Raw genomic sequence first — 17,635 nt, forward strand, 5'->3', positions numbered from 1 at the left:
TATGAGTCCAATAGCAGTTCCCTGTCCCTGTTTAACTTGATTGTTTGGTGAGCGCGAATGTCATATGGCTTGTGGAGCATGAGACTATAGTTTTGCAAACCTACTCAGGTGGTGATGCTAATTGCACATATTATTCCAATTGGAGCATTTTTATGGGAGTAAACTAGCACAGCTCCCTGTAAGTGTTTTATTTTATATCCCCATTGGTAAGGGGAAACCAGAAATCATGTGCGTTTATATGGCAAGGACAATGGTATATGTTTACAGTTTTTAACATAAGTAATATTCAAATGATCACTGTTACATGTAACCGAGAGGCATTTCAGTTTCCTTTATATCCAACAGAACATTATATATGTCATTTACATTGATATGTTTTGCTAATTTATCCTAATTGGCAGGGAGTAGCAGGTATCCCAGTCACCTTCATAAGATATATACATGTCAGAGTGTGGGAGATAAACCCTGTAAAAATTCAAGGGCCTGCCACATACGTGAAGTTTCCACAATTACCTCGAGACTGAAGCACGTTGTTTCTCCTGAAGTGGAAACAAATTACTGCACCTGCATCTCGGACCCCCTTCACCACCACGAGTTAGGCATCATTCTTGGCGAGCCTCTTTGGATTTTGGATGCAACATGTTTTACCTTTAAGCAGGCTGCTGCCGCCCATTTACTGGGCAAAGTCTAGACTCCCAGTTTCAGTGAAGCCAGGAGAAAGCAAGAGCTCTGCAGTAGGTCCTCTCTGCAGAGCAAACTGTCCTGCCTCATGAATTTTATGATTCAGATGACTCAATGTATTGGGAATGTATGTGTCAGAGACGCTATTTGGAACTTCTGACAAACCCCAAAGGAGAATCATGGCACAGACTCCCTTTCCCCCCAAAACAACTATTCCCATTTGGAAAGCAGTTTTCTTGTTTATGGACCCCGGTAAAGACTGAACATCCACCTGACCACAGGGTGAACTAGATGTTATCTAATATAGTGAACCATAAAAACTGGATATGCTCAGCAGCATTCCTTTATAAATCAGCCTGAGAAGGTCCAGAAGGCACAAGTAGACTGAATAAGTAGGTGACTTAAACTCCCATGGTACTTGGTCCCATGCCTACAGCCTCATGGGGAGTTACTTATGATGTGTTAATAAAGAAAGAACATGGATGGTCTGGTTTATGGGTGAATTTGCATGGTATACTGAAATCAGTTCAGGGCATAGGCGATGCACTACAACCCCATGCAGGAATGACCATGAAAAGCACTGTTTCAGGAAGTTCTTCCTGAGCCTTGCATCCAGTTGTTAATTTTGTGTAGAAGTAGAGATGTCCCAAGGTATCATTATATGTACATTCATTCATGGGCAGTACCTAACATGTTGCCTGACTTATTAGGGACCTGGAAAGAAAAAATGGGGAAGTTGGTGACAAGAAGGTCTGGAGGAACTCAGAATTGCCGTGCAGTGTGGAGATATTCTTGTCTTACGTGAATGCCTGCCAAAGAGATACACGGGGACGAGGCACTCACTTTTTAGGTGGACCAGGGACCCCTGTGGCTTGCTCAAAGTGTTTATGTACAATGTGGATATGGCAGCTGAATAGATGTATAAAAGGCTCAGTAACAAGGTTTTTTCTTCCCTGAGGTTGACCTGGCTAACATCTGGTTGATCTGCTGAGGATCCAGCTTGCCAATTTCAGGCACTAATGTTAGCATCATCCTCATGGGACCATCCAGCTACCCATTCGTATATGTACGGAGAAGCCAGTACTTTGTTCCTACGATGATGCAAAGTCCAAATGTTGATTTCTTTCCTACTCTTTATAGGGCTTCTGCCATTTTTAGACTTACTTATAACGTGTTTTATCCATTTCCAAGGTATCCTCATAACATCATCTCCAATTAGTAGACTTTCTTACGGCATCAGAGGTTTCAAGCCCATAGAATTTACTAGTCTTACCATGGACACATCATTGAGAAACAGCTGGCTTTTTAAAGTGGTGGCATGGTCTGCTAAAGGCTCAGCAATAGGGCTAGCAGAGAGATAATCCTATATAATAAAAAGCTAATATGCAAATTGTCCCCTTGGGAATTTGACCGGGAGATGGGGAGTTTAATCGTTCACTATGGCATGTGCTGACTACCAGGGGGCATCACAGAACTTGGAGGGCGACCAGTGGTGGCGGCAGGGCACTGAGGGAGCAAGAGGGGGAGGAGGCAGGGAGGCCTGGAGGCAGGGAACCTGATTGGCCCTGATTGCCGGCCAGGCCTAGGGACCATACCCGTGCACGAATTTCGTGCACTGGGCCTCTAGTACTGTAATAAAGGTTTAAAGAGAAAATAGAAAAATATTCATGCTATATCTTTTGACTATATTCTCCTCCCCCAGAAACCTCTTTATTAAGATACTATTAAGATAATTTCTAGAATAATAGTGACTTCTTACTGGGCCATTGCTTACCTTTGTTTTATTTTTGTGAGAAAATTTGTGTTAGAACAAGGAATTTAACTTCTTTCTCCTTTAAAAATTCACAACATCCACAATGTCTGCCAGGGGTCCTCCATTAAGATGTGGCTCCACTGTGGACTGCACACACTGGGCATCGTAGGTCCTGCACGTGTGCAGTCTATGCCAGTTTTCAAAGCCCTGTCACATAGCATTGCTGATCAGCATCTGAGGTAAGTTGTATGATCAACAGGTTTAAGAGAACAAAACATCAACGGCACAGGTGCATGTAATTCTAACAGATGCATTTTATTTAACTCTTAATTTATTCTCACCTGGGATAATTAAAATCACACTGAAACTTTTAGAAACTGAGAAGCAACTCCATAACCTCTTTGCAAGATTTACCACCATTAACACAGCTTTCCACGGGAAATCAAAATAAAACTGGAATCCAGTTGGTTTCCCACAAGTTAGTGTAAAACAGAAAGCACAATGTAATGCACTGCATCTCCTTTTCAAATATGAAGATGAAATGGTACCACATCATCTTACCGCTTCAGGTTCCATCATCATCCCTCCCATTTTTACTTCTAGTTGGCTCTTCAAAGAGCTGTAGTGAAACCATAATTTAAGGGGTAGAACCATTTCACCAATGTTAGTAATAAAAACTAAAAAAGGTTTAGTTTTACTTAGAAGAGTAAGGAAATGGTAAAAAGCCATGAAATTGTTCATATATTTTAAATTCAAGTGAAAATCATGCTTTGAAAGAGCTCCATTTCTGGTTAGCAATACGAAACAGGAACAGGTCATGTGGCTCAAGGTGTGTTTCGCCCGAAAGTTCTGTGTAGTCACTGTATAGCATAACAATTAATGTTATCCAGGAACTCTAACCGATTGATTAGGGGTTGAAGCTCTGGTAACTAGTATCACTTATTGAAACTTTTTCTTCCTTGGTCAATACTAGATAACATTAAGATTCCAGTTTAGGATACTAAATTGTATAAATATCTGCAGGGGCTTAGTAGATTAGGAAAGTGAATAGAACCACCAGCACTTCTTTCAATCAAAGGAGTTATTAGATCCCTATATTCTTGATTATATTAAACTAGTGTCCTGGTGCATGGATTTGTGCACACTGAAAGGAAATTAATTAGGAGAAAAATTTTAATATCATGATTTGCATCTTGCTAATGAAAAGAAAATAGGATTCTAATGAGTCTCCTATCTACCTACTCCAGGACTTCTGTGAGGATCAAATGAGATGAGGCATGTGAAAACACTTCACAAACATTTTGTTAAACTGTAAAATGTTTGCATCTGGCTATAAAGCAAGTTGGGTTCCTGGGCTGAAGAAACTCCAAGGAGGCTAGTTGCTAGGGATAGGGAGAGTAAGCCAGGCGTTGCTATGTGACATCATTACCTGGTGCCCACAGCCACCATTTCCAGGCTGGGCTGGGCTGCGGGCCGCATTTTTCACCATGGGGTCTTGGCAGTGTTGGCTGTGATTTGGTGGGGTGTCAGTCTGGGGTGATGGCAGAGCCTGTGTCCCACTTGGTTTGTGTTGGTTTGTCAGTGCCAGGTTCGCAGTGCTGTTTATTTTTAAGTGGCCAGTGTGCATCATGGCAGCTCCTGCGTTGAGGTCTGCCCCTGGTGGTCAGTGCGTGTCATAGCAACCGGTCAGTCGGACAGACACTTAGCCTTTTATAGATATAGGTTGTGTAAAAGTATTATTCTTTAAAATCATGTTGATAAGCTCAAGCAAGTAGATCTTTTTTTCTTTTAAAAGAGTATATTAGATTTGTCCAGCATAACATTTTGAGGAAAAATCCTTCGAAGGTCCTCTTAGAGACAGTTGGAAAGGGGACTCAGGAAAGGTCAAATGTATAAAGCTAACAGATAAAAATCAGCTTAAATTGTTTCTATCAGTGAATATCAATTTTCATTACATAGCAGAATTTAGTTAATTTTGTTTCATTTAATAAAGATTCTCATATAATGTAGTTCCTGTACTAGATATTGTCATATTTCTAAGTAGTACAGAGTTAAAGATTATTCATAACTGGAACATGTTACCAATGTATCTATTAAGTTTTATTCTCCTTCTAAATTACATATCTTAAATGTTTTAGGTCCAGCTGACCCTGAACAAGGTAAATGGACTCTAGTCACTAAAGAATACCCTGAAAGCTTATATAACACCAGCAAAAGTTACCATTATAGATTCTGTTTAGAAGATTATACTGTTATGCAACAAGGATGGGGTCTTACTCAACCCTCTACATTCTTGCCCCTTTACCACTGTTAGCATAACATTTGCTATTCAGTGGGCACTTAATAAATATTTTCTGAAAAACATAAATCAGTAAGTGTTTAGAGATTCAAATATACATAAGGAAATCTAATCCTCAGAGAAAATATTCCAATAGAGACAAGATATACATGGAGAAAAAGCCTCAGTGTTGACATAATTTCAGGGTAATTATATACATACAATATCCCAAAATTTTAAACTTAAAATGTACTCAAGTACACCAAATTAATTCTCTACTACTGTTCTCCTTTGGCTCTGAATTTCACTATATATGTACCTTCTGCTCCCAAATTTCTCTTGTCTTATTCGGATTTTTTTTTCTTGCTTACACTAGCAATTTAGGCAACATTTTTACAAATGAAATGTTTGATATGATTTTTTACAACAAGAAGAATGGATACAAACCTGTGCAATAATATTAAATCAAATAAACAAATTTATTAGGCACCTGAAATTTATACCAAGGAAAAGAGTCATTTGAAAGTGACTCCCAATTCTGTTACTGAGCTAGGAGTTAAAAAGATTTAAATTATTGCCAGTTAAATCAATCCCAGTGATCGTTTTTTATTGAAGGGAGGATCTAATTTGATTTATAAAAGTTTAATTTCAATTTAGAACGGCTGTTAATATCCTTTATCAACCATTATTTTGTTATACATGGTAGAAAGGTAAGCAGATAAGGCCATCTGCCTAGACTGAGATGCTATGCATTATTTACAGCTCAAATTTTTGTTCAGTAATTGGTAGGTGGAGTTCTAATTTTGCTTGCTAATGACTACAATATATTGTTCAGGAAAATTAGAGAAATAGAATGTTCTGTTACTTTCAGCATCTTTGCTAAAAAGTGATGCAATGAGTTTGAGTTGAATTAAGTGCCTTTACCAATATCATAATTCACCTCAAAGATTCTAATACTAAAAACACAACACTAATGAAATGAACTTGAATAGAATGGAATTTGTGTACTTGTGTGGCATTGACCTCTATTACCAGTTGCCCTTTCTTTATTGTAATTTTCGGTACAAAGTGGTAATTGTTTCAGGATCATCAACGAAATGTGTATTATCTGTGAGAAAACATATATTTAAAATTGTTCTCTTGAATTCCAAATGAAGTAAAGAACTGCAAAGAAAAAGGTGAAAATTCTTTCTCAAATATCTGAAAGAAAAAATGGACTTTTGAAAATTAACACATTACAGAAGACCAGAAGTTGCAAAATTACAAAGGCCTTTTTACCAGAAGCCGAGGAAACCCAGTCATTAGCATGGTAAGATATATGTGTACTTTCTAAGGTGCCAGCATTTGAGTCACAGGGGAATCCAAATTGAATCATATGGGAAGTTAGGTCAAAGATGACTTTTACTCAAGGGGCTACATGCTGAGACCTGCTTATACATAAAGGCCTTGATGCAGCCATTAAGAGTAAAAAAGTCTTCAATTCCTGCAGTGGTAGATTCCATGCCAAGCTCTAATGTATTGAGCACCTCACAGCTGAAGTCACAAATAAATGAAATCAATAAAATCAGGCAGCAAGGTCAAGAACTCGGATTGCTTCTCAATATTTAAAGGTTTCAACGTGGGTTTGAATTATTCCAGGTAGGAATAAATTAAGAGTTGAATGAAATCTGTTTAAGTCAGAAGACATCCTTCTGTGGTTCTAATGTTTTATTCTGTTAAATCTTGTTTATTGTACTATTTATCTCAGATAAATTTTTTTTCGGGGGAGGGGGCTGGCTTTTTAAACAATCCATAGGATCATCAAGTACATAGACTAAATCTTATGTTAAAGGGTAACAAACTGTTTGGATGTTCTTAAGGGTAAATGTGCAAGGACCCTCTAAACAGGTCACAGAAATGAGAAAGATTAAAAAAAATCACTTGTTAGAGATAACAGTGAGATGAGCTAGAGAGAGAAGAAATGCTTTGTAAACAGGTGGGTGAGCAAGTGCTGTGGAGACTTACAGAAAATCAGTAGACGAGGTTAGATAATTTCATTCATCTTTCATGTCAAGGCCACAGTTTTAGTCACTCAACAGGTCAAGTACCTTTCATTTGTCCTTGTACTAAAGGTCACACTGTTAACTCCATCTGCCCCACAAATAACCATAACTCACATTTTGGAAGCACACCATGTCCCAGGCTCTGTACTAAGCATTTTATGTATGTTATTTTATTTAACACTCACAGCTACTTTATGGAGCAGGTGTCACTATCTCCATCTATAGAAGGAGAAACAGACTTGGAGAGATTAATTTATTACACAGCCTGAAAGAGCCAGGATTAGGATCTGTGGAGCTGCATGCCTCACAAGTTGTATAGGTCTGTAATTAACCAAATTAAATCAGAAAAAGTAAATAGTATCACATTTCTTAACACTCTGAGCAGGGAATTATTGGAGCTGCTTGCATTTGCATAATAAATGAAGGGCACCACAGTTAAAAAAATCTGCTTATAGAGATTCTAAAGACTTGGTTGGATTCATGTTATTTGCTTAAGAAATGGTAGGCAATCAAAAATAATTGATGATTTCCTCAGCCACTGATAGTAATTTAGTATGTTTTTTCCTTTGTCTCTAGCATCTTAAAATGATTTACTGAACATGCTGTATTTTGATGATTAGAGCAAAGAGAGAAGAACCAGATAATAAATGGGTCCTTAGGCTTGCCTTCTTAGTAGTAAGAGATGTTTAGGATTTGGAATAAAGGAAGACCAATGTTTGATAGTCTTTTTGTGGGGGGAAGGGGAATTATGGAGGGAGATCAGAGCTTCTTTATTGGGCAACAGGGGCGGTAGGCCAGCGGGGCAGGGTGGGAGGGGGTGTCACTGGTAGTGGTAGTCGGCCTGGATGTTGGTGGAGGTCTCCTACTTGTCCCTGTTGTTGAACAGCTTTTCTTGTTGTACAGCAGCTCCTCCTGTGTCTCCGTGGAGAACTGAGTTGGTGCCCTCGACCATGGCATCCACCCAGCACACTTCCTAGCAGAAGCCATAATAGGTGGACTTGGTTGCCTTGATATTGTGGGTGGTCTGGCGGCTGCCATTGGCCGGGCCCCAGTTCCACATGAATGGTGATGGCCTGGGTGGGCAGATGGCCTCTCAAAGGTTGCAGGCGATGCAGCGCTCCTCCCCTCAGAAGAGGGGACTCCATGGGCCCTTCTCAAATGGGTAGTTGATGGTGGCTGTCTCCCAGAGCTGGTAGCTCAAGGTCATGCCAGGCTCGGTCCACCGTAGGGTCTAAGCTACCCACTCAGTCCCTGATTCCATGTCTACCAGTGTTCCTCAAGGTCATGTATGTGTAGGTGGCTGCTGTTGTGCTGCTGTGAAGGCTCCAGGCTCTGGGATGCCCTGTGCATGCAACCTGGGCCAGGGCCTGAAGCAATGTGGGTGTAGTCAGGAGCACGTCTTGAAGCATGGCCGCTCCTTCCTAGTAGGGAGTGGGCTGTCCTGGTACCCGGTAGTCTGCTCTTTCTTTACTTTGTTCCTGACCTCTGGCAATCATGGGTTTTGAGATCTAGACCTTAGGTATAATAACCTGGTCCCAATTTCCTCATCTGTACAAGAGCAAACAGTGATACTTCCTTTAGAGGTTCCTTTGGAGGTTAAACGAGATAATTTATGTGAAGTAGCTGACATATAATGATGCTCACTGCACTTTAAAACTTGTCCTAGTGTTTGTTTCTGTCTTCTGTTTTCATGTTTAAGGTTTTTAAATGAAGTTATCTTTTGCCATTTCCATAGCTAATAATTCCCACTGAATTATTATATAGGATGGTGTTCTCCAAACTACATGCACAGTGATGAGCTAGCGGTGTATCCGAAAAATGTTAGAACAGCTGCTGATAAATAATTTTTATTGAAGAAAACAAAAAATTTACGTTTAGTAATATCCTATTTAATAAAAGAGTAATATGCAAATTGACCATACATCTGCAACACCCACAAGCCCCGCCCACCAGCCAATCAGGAGCGAGTATGCAAATTAACCCAACCAAGATGGCTGCAGCCACAGAGTGAGCAGGAGGCTTGGGTTTCCCCGGCAATGGAGGAAGCCAAGCTTCCTGCACAACCTGGCCAGGCCTGAATTCCACTCAAGGCTACAAAGTTTCAATTATAGAAGATAAATAAATCCCAACAAAAATGGTGGCAGCCACAGAGCTGGAGAGAGCAGGAGGCTTGAGTTGCCCCCGGCGATGGAAGAAGCCAAACATCCACAGCCCTGGCCTGCCTTGGCCTCTGCTCAAGGCTACAAAGTTTCAATTATAGAAGATAAATAAATCCCAGATACCAGGGCCTCTGTTGGGTTGCCAGGGGGCATGGCTGGCCTGCAAACCACCACAGGCCCCTCACCCAGGCCGCCCCATGCCCCAAGGCAACCCCCACCCTGATCCAGGACACCCTTCTGGGCAAACCAGCTGGCCCCCACCCATGTACCAGACCTCTATCCTATCTAATAAAAGAGTAATATGCAAATTGACCATCACTCCAACACACAAGATGGCTGCCCCCATGTGTACCCAAGAGGGCCACCACAAGATGGCCAGCAGGAAAGGGCAGTTGGGAGGGAACAGGCCTGCAAGGGAGGGCAGTTGGGGGTGATCAAGCCTGCAGGGGAGGGGAGTTAGGGGTGACCAGGCCGGCAGAGGAGGGAAGTTGAGGGCGACTGGGCCTGCAGGGAAGGGAAGTTGGGGAGGACCCAGGCCTGCAGGGGAGAGCAGTTGGGGGGGGACCAGGCCTGCAGGGGAGGGCAGTTAGGGGTGACCAGGACTGCAGTGGAGGGCAGTTAGGGGCGAACAGGCTAGCAGGGGAGCAGTTAGGCATCAGTGAGGCTGGCAGGGGAGTGGTTAAGGGGTGATGAGGCTGGCAGGCAGAAGCGGTTAGGGGCAATTAGGGAGGCAGGCAGGCGAGCAGTTGGGATCGGGTGTAAACGGGCATTCAGACATCCCTTGAGGGGTCCCAGATTGGAGAGGGTGCAGGCTGGGCTGAGGGACCACCCACTCTCCTCCCATGCACGAATTTCGTGCACCGGGCCTCTAGTTTAATATAAAGGCTAAGATTAGTGTTTTTTATGTAATGCATAAATAAATATATTGAGTGTGAATGCTAAAATTTTTTTCTGAACAGGTGTGCTTTATCAGAAATGTTTGCAGACTATTGATCTATCATTTAATACCTGGGTGAAGCTTATGGATGACAGAAAGAGGAATTTGGAAAAACTTTTTCTGAAAAGTTTCTTGAGTTTAAAATTTAATGGAGTCACAAGGAAATCATTCAGGAATGTCAGAGTGCAAAGTGGATCAATTTTAGGGCTCAGATCTTTGAATTTTTACTGTTTTTGGAGTGGCTCTTCATTATAGTTTTAATATAGTTCTGTTGTTGTTTTCAGTGTTACAGAAAGGATCACCTTGTTGAAGTCTGCTTTATTGCACATCTTCTATTGATAAGGTTGCAATTTTATTTTTAGGGAAAAAACAAACATTGCACAAATAGTGTGTAGTGAAAATCTATTGTAACTACTCTAAGTAATTGACAAGACCTATGCCTTTTAAACTGAATACTGTTTAAATTGGTTGCCTTGATGCTTAAAGAGCGACATAAAGCTACTCGGGATTCATATACTGAGATTATATTTTATTTTGAAGCAAATAAATAGAAGTTCATGCAAAAAAGTAGTTTGTAGTCCTGCCATTGGGACTGAAACACATACATGATAGAATGATTTTGCATCGAGCCTTATGTTATTGAGGATGAAGACCACTTTGGCTGAACTGTGCTTGGCAGGAGAGTTCTGTAGTCCTGTTGGATTTCAAAGCCATTTCACAATACTGCTTCCATTTGAATTAGACAGTTTTACAGAAGAGTTACTTATTTTGAGAGTTGGACTATTTTGTTTCAATGATCATAAAACACTATTCTTGCCATTGATAGCTTTGAAATTGTGCATAGTAATAAAACATGAGAGGGTTTTTGTAAAAAGTGTCAATTACAGGATTGGCTAAATTTGCTTTGAATGCAAAGACTCATTACTATGGCAGTCAAGATGCTCTACCACTCAGTAAAAGCTATTTCCTTTTTTTAGTAATTCAAAGTCTATTTGGTACTACTTTAGACTAAAACTATGCCCTAATTGTATAATCATGAAGAATACTAGAGTCATTATAACCATCTGTTTTTTCTACAGTCCTTGAAACACGATATCAAATGCTAGTGTACTGTTTCAAATATTCATATAGTGTTCAAATGTAGTATTCTCCTTTTGAATATTCAAGATTATATTGGACCAAAAGAAGTCTGATGAGTGTTTCAAGGCTGATCACATCATCTGATTACTTGTGGAGGATACAGATTGGCCTGGGTTGTGAGCTGGATATAAATGGGTATAAGAAGAAAAACCATCTGATGAATTCAAGTCCTATATATGCTGTCAGTTTGAGCTCTATGTGCATAAGGGATGCCTTTTATAGGAACACACACAGTTTTTCAAGAAGATTGTTTTTATTTTATTTATATCATACTATATGCAAACAGTCAGAAAATATTTGTATGAAAGTAATGGCAAATCTGTTGACTGTTAGTCTGGAATGTGTTTGAATATCAAAAAGGCAATAAATATGACACACTTTTTTCATGTGCCAGTCATCAAGGAACAACCCAGCAGAAGCTCTTGATTTTGGGGAATCTCAAAGAGTATTCAAAAAAAAAAAATTGTGCTCAAGAATCTTTCCAGATTTAATAAAAGCTATGGAAAGGATTTTTTTTTTCTAGCAGTGCTGTAAGTCAAACAAGAAACAATTCTCAGGTCCTTGAAATGCCTTAAATTGAAATAACTGGTATTTTTATATAATCTGTAGATTAATATTCTGTTCTTTTAAAATGTTGTAATTAGTTATGTGTTGCAATATTTCAAGTCAGGAACTAATGCACAGTTAATTTGGTAGATATGAAAAATTGTATCTTGAAGGCCTTCCCATTTCTTGAGTGTTTTTCTTTTGCTACCCAATACCATGGGAGAAAAATGAGATGATTGTTTTAGTACTAATTTGAAGTTTGGTCAGAACTGAAAGATGTTTAAACAGTAGGTAACAAGTAAATTTCAGAGAGGATGGATAATAGTCACCATGCATTAAGTGCTTACTATATAACAGCTCTTTTGCTCCATACACATAACGTAACCCCCAAGGTAACCTTATGGGACAGGTAATATTGTCCCCCATTTTACAGATAACATAACTGAAGCCCAGAGGAATTAAAGAATTATCTAAATGGAACACAACTAGTAAATGGTAGAATGGGGAGTTTTACTAAGGCCTCTCTGGCTCCAAAGCCTATATCATTCCAGATATTGTACTTCCCACAGATCAGCATTTAAAAAGCAATTATTTAGCTGTAGGTTGAATAGAGCTCTCATGAGAAATCAGTTTGTTCTGTGTGGGTACAAGAGTTACTGAGGTTTACTTGCTGGTTTCTCCCAATTGACTCGAGTTTCTAGGAGAGGGCAAATTTACTACTTGGAATAATATATGTGTACCACATTTGCAGAAACATACTGTATCTGCTAGGAACCAGCACACACATTTGGTGCAGAATGAAAATATGCCTTTGGTTTGGCCCAGCCCATTAATTTAAAAGTGCCTGGGGCCCACAGCAGCCGCCAACAGCTGGAGTACTACCTGTTATTCCAAAATAGACACTAAAGTCCACTCCTTATTTATAAAAAATGAAACCATTGCTTTTTTCTTAACAAGCTTTGTCAGGATAAAAGGAGCTAAAATTGATGGTCTTATTTTGTACTGAGTTCTGCGTTATACTGCTGTCATGATGAAATCTGGAGTATTCACAAAAATCAAATGTGGTTCCTGCCTGCAGGAGCCCTTGTAAAAGGCAAACTGTGATTTTATGAAGACATATTCTTAGGCCACACATACTTAATTTTAAATAATTGACTTGAAAAAATTATTTAACTTTCTTATGCTATCTTCCTTGGATATGTTATTTTTGATACGTATTTGAGAATTTTTTAATCTATGCAGTGTGAAGTTGTGCCAAGAGCTGTAGACTGGATAGCTCAATGCCTGATACTTCTTAGGTGCCTGCTAGTTTTTTTTACATCCTGTTAGCTGAATTACCTTGGGTAGTTCTCTAGGACTCACTTTCCTTATTTAAGAAATGTAAGGCATACAGATGGTTTCTAAGGGTTTTAGCGAGCTCTACAATGCCCCAATTTCCAGATAGGTGTGTAGCATCTGATGGAATAAGGCTAGATGCTATCCCTTCAAACATGTCATGATTACCCCTGCCTCTATGCCTTTAATTATTCTCTTTATTCCATCAAGAGTGTTTTCTCTCCTCACTATCCATCTAAAACCATCCAATCAACACTTATTCACTAATATTTTCATTGAATACTTACTGTGTACAATGTTAAAAACTGAGTAAAGAAACGAACCTTTAAATTCTAATTATCCTTCAAAGCTCTTTTAAGCTCTACTTCCTACATGAATTCTTCCTAAAATTTCTAGATGATTTAGATCTCTATACTTTCTCATGTCCTATATTTATGGCATTTATCATATTTTTTCGTAATTATATTTTGTGAAAAGAAAATTACATCTTACCTCATCAACTAGCTTATAAAATCTTCCAGAGATGTTGTGACATAAAATTCTTTTTCATTTTTCTTAGCATGTGCTATGATGTTTGTTTAAGGATTTGTAGATTAGAAGGTCTGCATGCTACCCTCTGTATGGTAGTTTGAATCAATAAAGTTCTGAACTAGCATAATAGGAATAAATGAAATGGAAGAAGGGAATTAAAAAGCAATATAGGTGTTTTGTTGTTTTTTTGGTTTGCTTAGCTAGTTTGAATATGCAGCGTGGGACAAAAGTAGGTTTACAGTTGTGAGTATGTGAAACAGTATATTCTTGTGTTCTTATTAATTAATTGTATTATTTTCCGTATAAACAACTGTAAATCTACTTTTGCCCCACCCTTTATATAATTTGTAGAAAGGCCTTTAGCATATAAGATTTGAAAGCAATGAGATTAATATTTTTAACATTCACTGTCGAACTTGGTAAGCCAAATGTGTCCACTGAGAATGCTATAAACTTATTCCAATGTTTCCACATTTTCAGGAAGTTACTTTTTTAGATTGAGATTTATAGTTATATTAAACACAAATATTATTCTGATTACTTTATAGCATCACTTGGTATAAATGGAAAATGATTATATATTCAGACTGATCACAAACCTTTTTTAAAAAAAATATATTTTATTGATTTTTTACAGAGAGGAAGGGAGAGGGATAGAAAGCTAGAAACATCGATGAGAGAGAAACATCGATCAGCTGCCTCCTACACACCCCCTACTGGGGATGTGCCCGCAACCAAGGTACATGCCCTTGACCGGAATCGAACCTGGGACCTTTCAGTCCGCAGGCCGACGCTCTATCCACTGAGCCAAACTGGTTTTGGCCAAAAACCTTTTTAATTAAACTTTGATTAAATTTCTACCAAGTATGCTGATTGGCCATTCTTAAAACTTTTTTTAATTTTTACTTCATGGTAAGTAAAAATAGAAAAATTCTAAATATGTTTAAGTATAAGTATGTAAATACCATAGAAGAAGTGGTACTTCTTTTTAAGATGGTGATTTTGAACAAAATAATGCTAATTTGGCACCATGGATTCTGCTGTCTTCATTGAAAAGTCAATTACTTTAAAGATACGGTTTTGTGCTCTATTAAATCAGTTCACTGTTAAAAAGAATTTTTAAAGCAATAACTACAGGGAAGCACAAGTGAAGACCTCTGAAAATCCACTTCTTCATAAAAGTAATGAGGATACTGGCAAAAATGTTTTACCTACACTGCCATCTTGGACCCATCTCAAAAGCTATCTAAATTTTAAAGGAAGAAGTAAAATTGTCTCTGTCTTCAGATATAATATGATAAGTGTCCAAGCATTCGTTCGACCAGTCACTATGACATGCACTGACCACCAGGGGCAGACGCTCTGACCAGTAGGTTAGCTTGCTGCTGGGGACTGGTGAGACACCTGGACATGCCCTGGAGCTCTCCCGGGGTCCCTCCCTGGCCCTGATCGTGCACCAGTGGGGTCCTTCGGCCTGGCCTGTGCCCTCTTGCAATCTGGAACAGGACTGTCCACAGGCCAGGCTAAGGGACCCTTAGTATATATAGAAAATCCTAAGGACTTCACTAAATATCTGTTTGAACTAATGAACAAATTCATAAAAATAACAGGATATACAATGATCATGTAAAATTAGTTGTGTTCCTATACACTAAGTATGCACTATTCAGAAAAGAAGTAAAGAAAACAGTATCATTTATAATAGCATCAGAAACAATAAAACACTTTGGAATAAATTTAACCATGTAGGTGAAAGATCTGTATACTGAGACATATATGAAGTTAATGAAATAAACTAAAGAAGACACAGATAAATAGATATTCAGTGTTCTTGTATAAGAATTAATATTGACAAAATGTCCATTGTACATGTCCCCATCTATAGATTCAGTTCAATCCCTATGAAATTTCTAGTGGCATTTTCACAGACGTAGAAAATAATTTTGGTATCTCAGAAAACCCAATACAATCCTGAGAAAGAAGAAAAAAAGCCGGATGTATCACTTCCTGATTTTAAACTTTATTATAAGGCTCATTTAATCAAAAGAGCATGATGCTGGCATAAAGATAAGAACATAGACCAATGGAATAGAATCAACAGCATAGAGATAAACCATGCATATACACCCACTGGGATCATTATACTAAAAAAGACAGAGAAGTAACAAGTATTGGCAAGGATGTGGAGAAATTGAAACTCTCACACATTGCTGGTGGAATTATAAAATCATAATCACTTTGAAAAATAGGCACTTCCTCAAAATGTTAAACATATGACTCATATGTCCCAGCAATTCCAATCCCAGGTATGTACCAAAGAAAAAAAATAGGCCCACATATAAATGTGTGTCTGAATGTTCATGGCAACATTATTCAGAATAGTCAAAATGTGTAAACAATCCAGTGTTCATTAGCTGAAGAATGGATAAGTAAAATATGGCATGTCCATAAAATGGGATATTTGGCTAAAAAGGAATAAAAAGGAAGTGCTAAAGATGTTAAAACATGTGTGTGAAATAGTATGTGAAATGAAAGAAGTCAGTCATAAAAGACTGAATATTATATAAATCAATCTATATAAAGCATTCCAGAACAGGGAAATTTATAGAGAAAGTAGAATTCTGGTTTCAGGGTTTGAGGGAGGGAGCAAATGGTGAATGACTGCTGATAGGGATAGGATTTCTTTATCGGTTGATGAAAACTGTAAAAAAAAAATAGTGATGGGTACATATTTTTGTGAATGTACTAAAACTCACTGAATTGTACACTGTAAAAGGGTGAATTTTATGGTATGTGAATTATGTATCAATAAAGCTGTTACTAAAAACATAGCTAGTTAATTAAAATAATCAATTTGATTTAATTACATATTTTCTTATTTGCATTGCTAAGTGAGTCAGTAAATAAGACCTGATACTCATTAGAAGCTTACATATTGAAGCATTTTTCATAGTATCACAATACACAGATTACATACTATATATACCTTTATATGCATATATACCAATATATTAGGTTTCATTATTATTAACATCCTAACTTCCCATTCTTCCTGTATTTTTGGTCTTTGTGAGGGGATCACCACCCTCCCAGACATCCAATCCAGAAACCTGTCCCTCAGAGTGAATGTCAAAGCCAAAAATATTTCTTCCTTGTCTGTTCCACTTCCTACTCTCGTTTTTTTGCCTTAGGTTGGGACTTTCCCATCTTTTCCCTAGACCTTGCAGTAACTTCTTAATTCATTGCCTTTACTTTCTGTTTCCTTCAGTCCATCCTTCTCCATGAAATCGGTCATGTCACCACCTTACTGATAAAAAGCCTTGGGTTCTCTGTTGCTTAGAAAATGCAGTCTCAATGTTTGGCCTGGCATTGAAGGCCACTCACAACTTAGCTCTAGTCTGCCCTTGCTAGTGGGTTCAATGTCCCTTTTCTTACTATATCCTTTTCTTTCATTTTGTATATTACAAAACATTATATGGATGTCTGTGCTGTGTCATGAGGCAGAGACAGAAAGATAGATTTGTTCACCTTCTTTCCTCAATGCTGTGTCTGTAATGCATTTTGTACTTAGGGCTCACCTGTTGACTCTGCCCACTCAGTTCACTCACCCAAGGAGGTATTTCCCTCCGCTGGGAGAGCTCTGCCTTCTCCTGTCACCCCAGAAACACACCTCTCTGCTAAATTTAGTACCTGTAGTATCTAACTCATGGGTTGTCCTAAGCATTAAATGAGATAATATATGTTAAACTCTTCAGTACAGAGCCTATAATAAGTATTAGGTGCTTTCCTCTTTCCTCTTCTCTTCATTCTACTCTTCTTTCTCCTCTGATTATTATTATTTTTTCTATTTAGAGCCTGGATCAAATGTTACTTCTTTGGAGAAGCCTTTTTCTGCCAGCCGCCTCCCTGCGTCCTCCCCCTGTTTGTGCTCCTATGCCAGTACCTGCAGAAAATGTCTGTTGTGACATTTCACTGCTTATGCTGGTACTTTTGTACTCTCTCCTCAGCTAGATTTTGATTTTCTTGAACAATAAGAGAATTTTTGTATAGTCAAGACTAGCGTTGTCTGGATATAGTAGGAATTTAATATATAAGTTATTAAATAATTTTGGGCCAATTACTTAAGGAGTAGGCTGAAATTGTTCCTAATAGAAGGTATGAGTTAAAAATATTTATGATAGTCTTACTTCTGATAATAATTATGTGAGAACCATGTCTATAATAGAGAATACT

General features: G+C 38.5%; 1 protein-coding gene and 1 pseudogene across 1 annotated transcript in view; one reads left to right on the forward strand and one right to left on the reverse strand.

Moving 5' to 3' along the window:
* Positions 1-17,635, forward strand: part of CTNNA3 (catenin alpha 3) — a 1,343,669-nt gene that overhangs the window by 249,297 nt on the left and 1,076,737 nt on the right. The gene's annotated exons all lie outside the window — the stretch shown is intronic.
* Positions 7,575-8,163, reverse strand: LOC114232910 (NADH dehydrogenase [ubiquinone] iron-sulfur protein 8, mitochondrial-like; annotated as a pseudogene).

The sequence above is a fragment of the Eptesicus fuscus genome, chromosome 17 (genome assembly GCF_027574615.1).
Source record: "Eptesicus fuscus isolate TK198812 chromosome 17, DD_ASM_mEF_20220401, whole genome shotgun sequence".
NCBI classification, from domain to species: domain Eukaryota; kingdom Metazoa; phylum Chordata; class Mammalia; order Chiroptera; family Vespertilionidae; genus Eptesicus; species Eptesicus fuscus.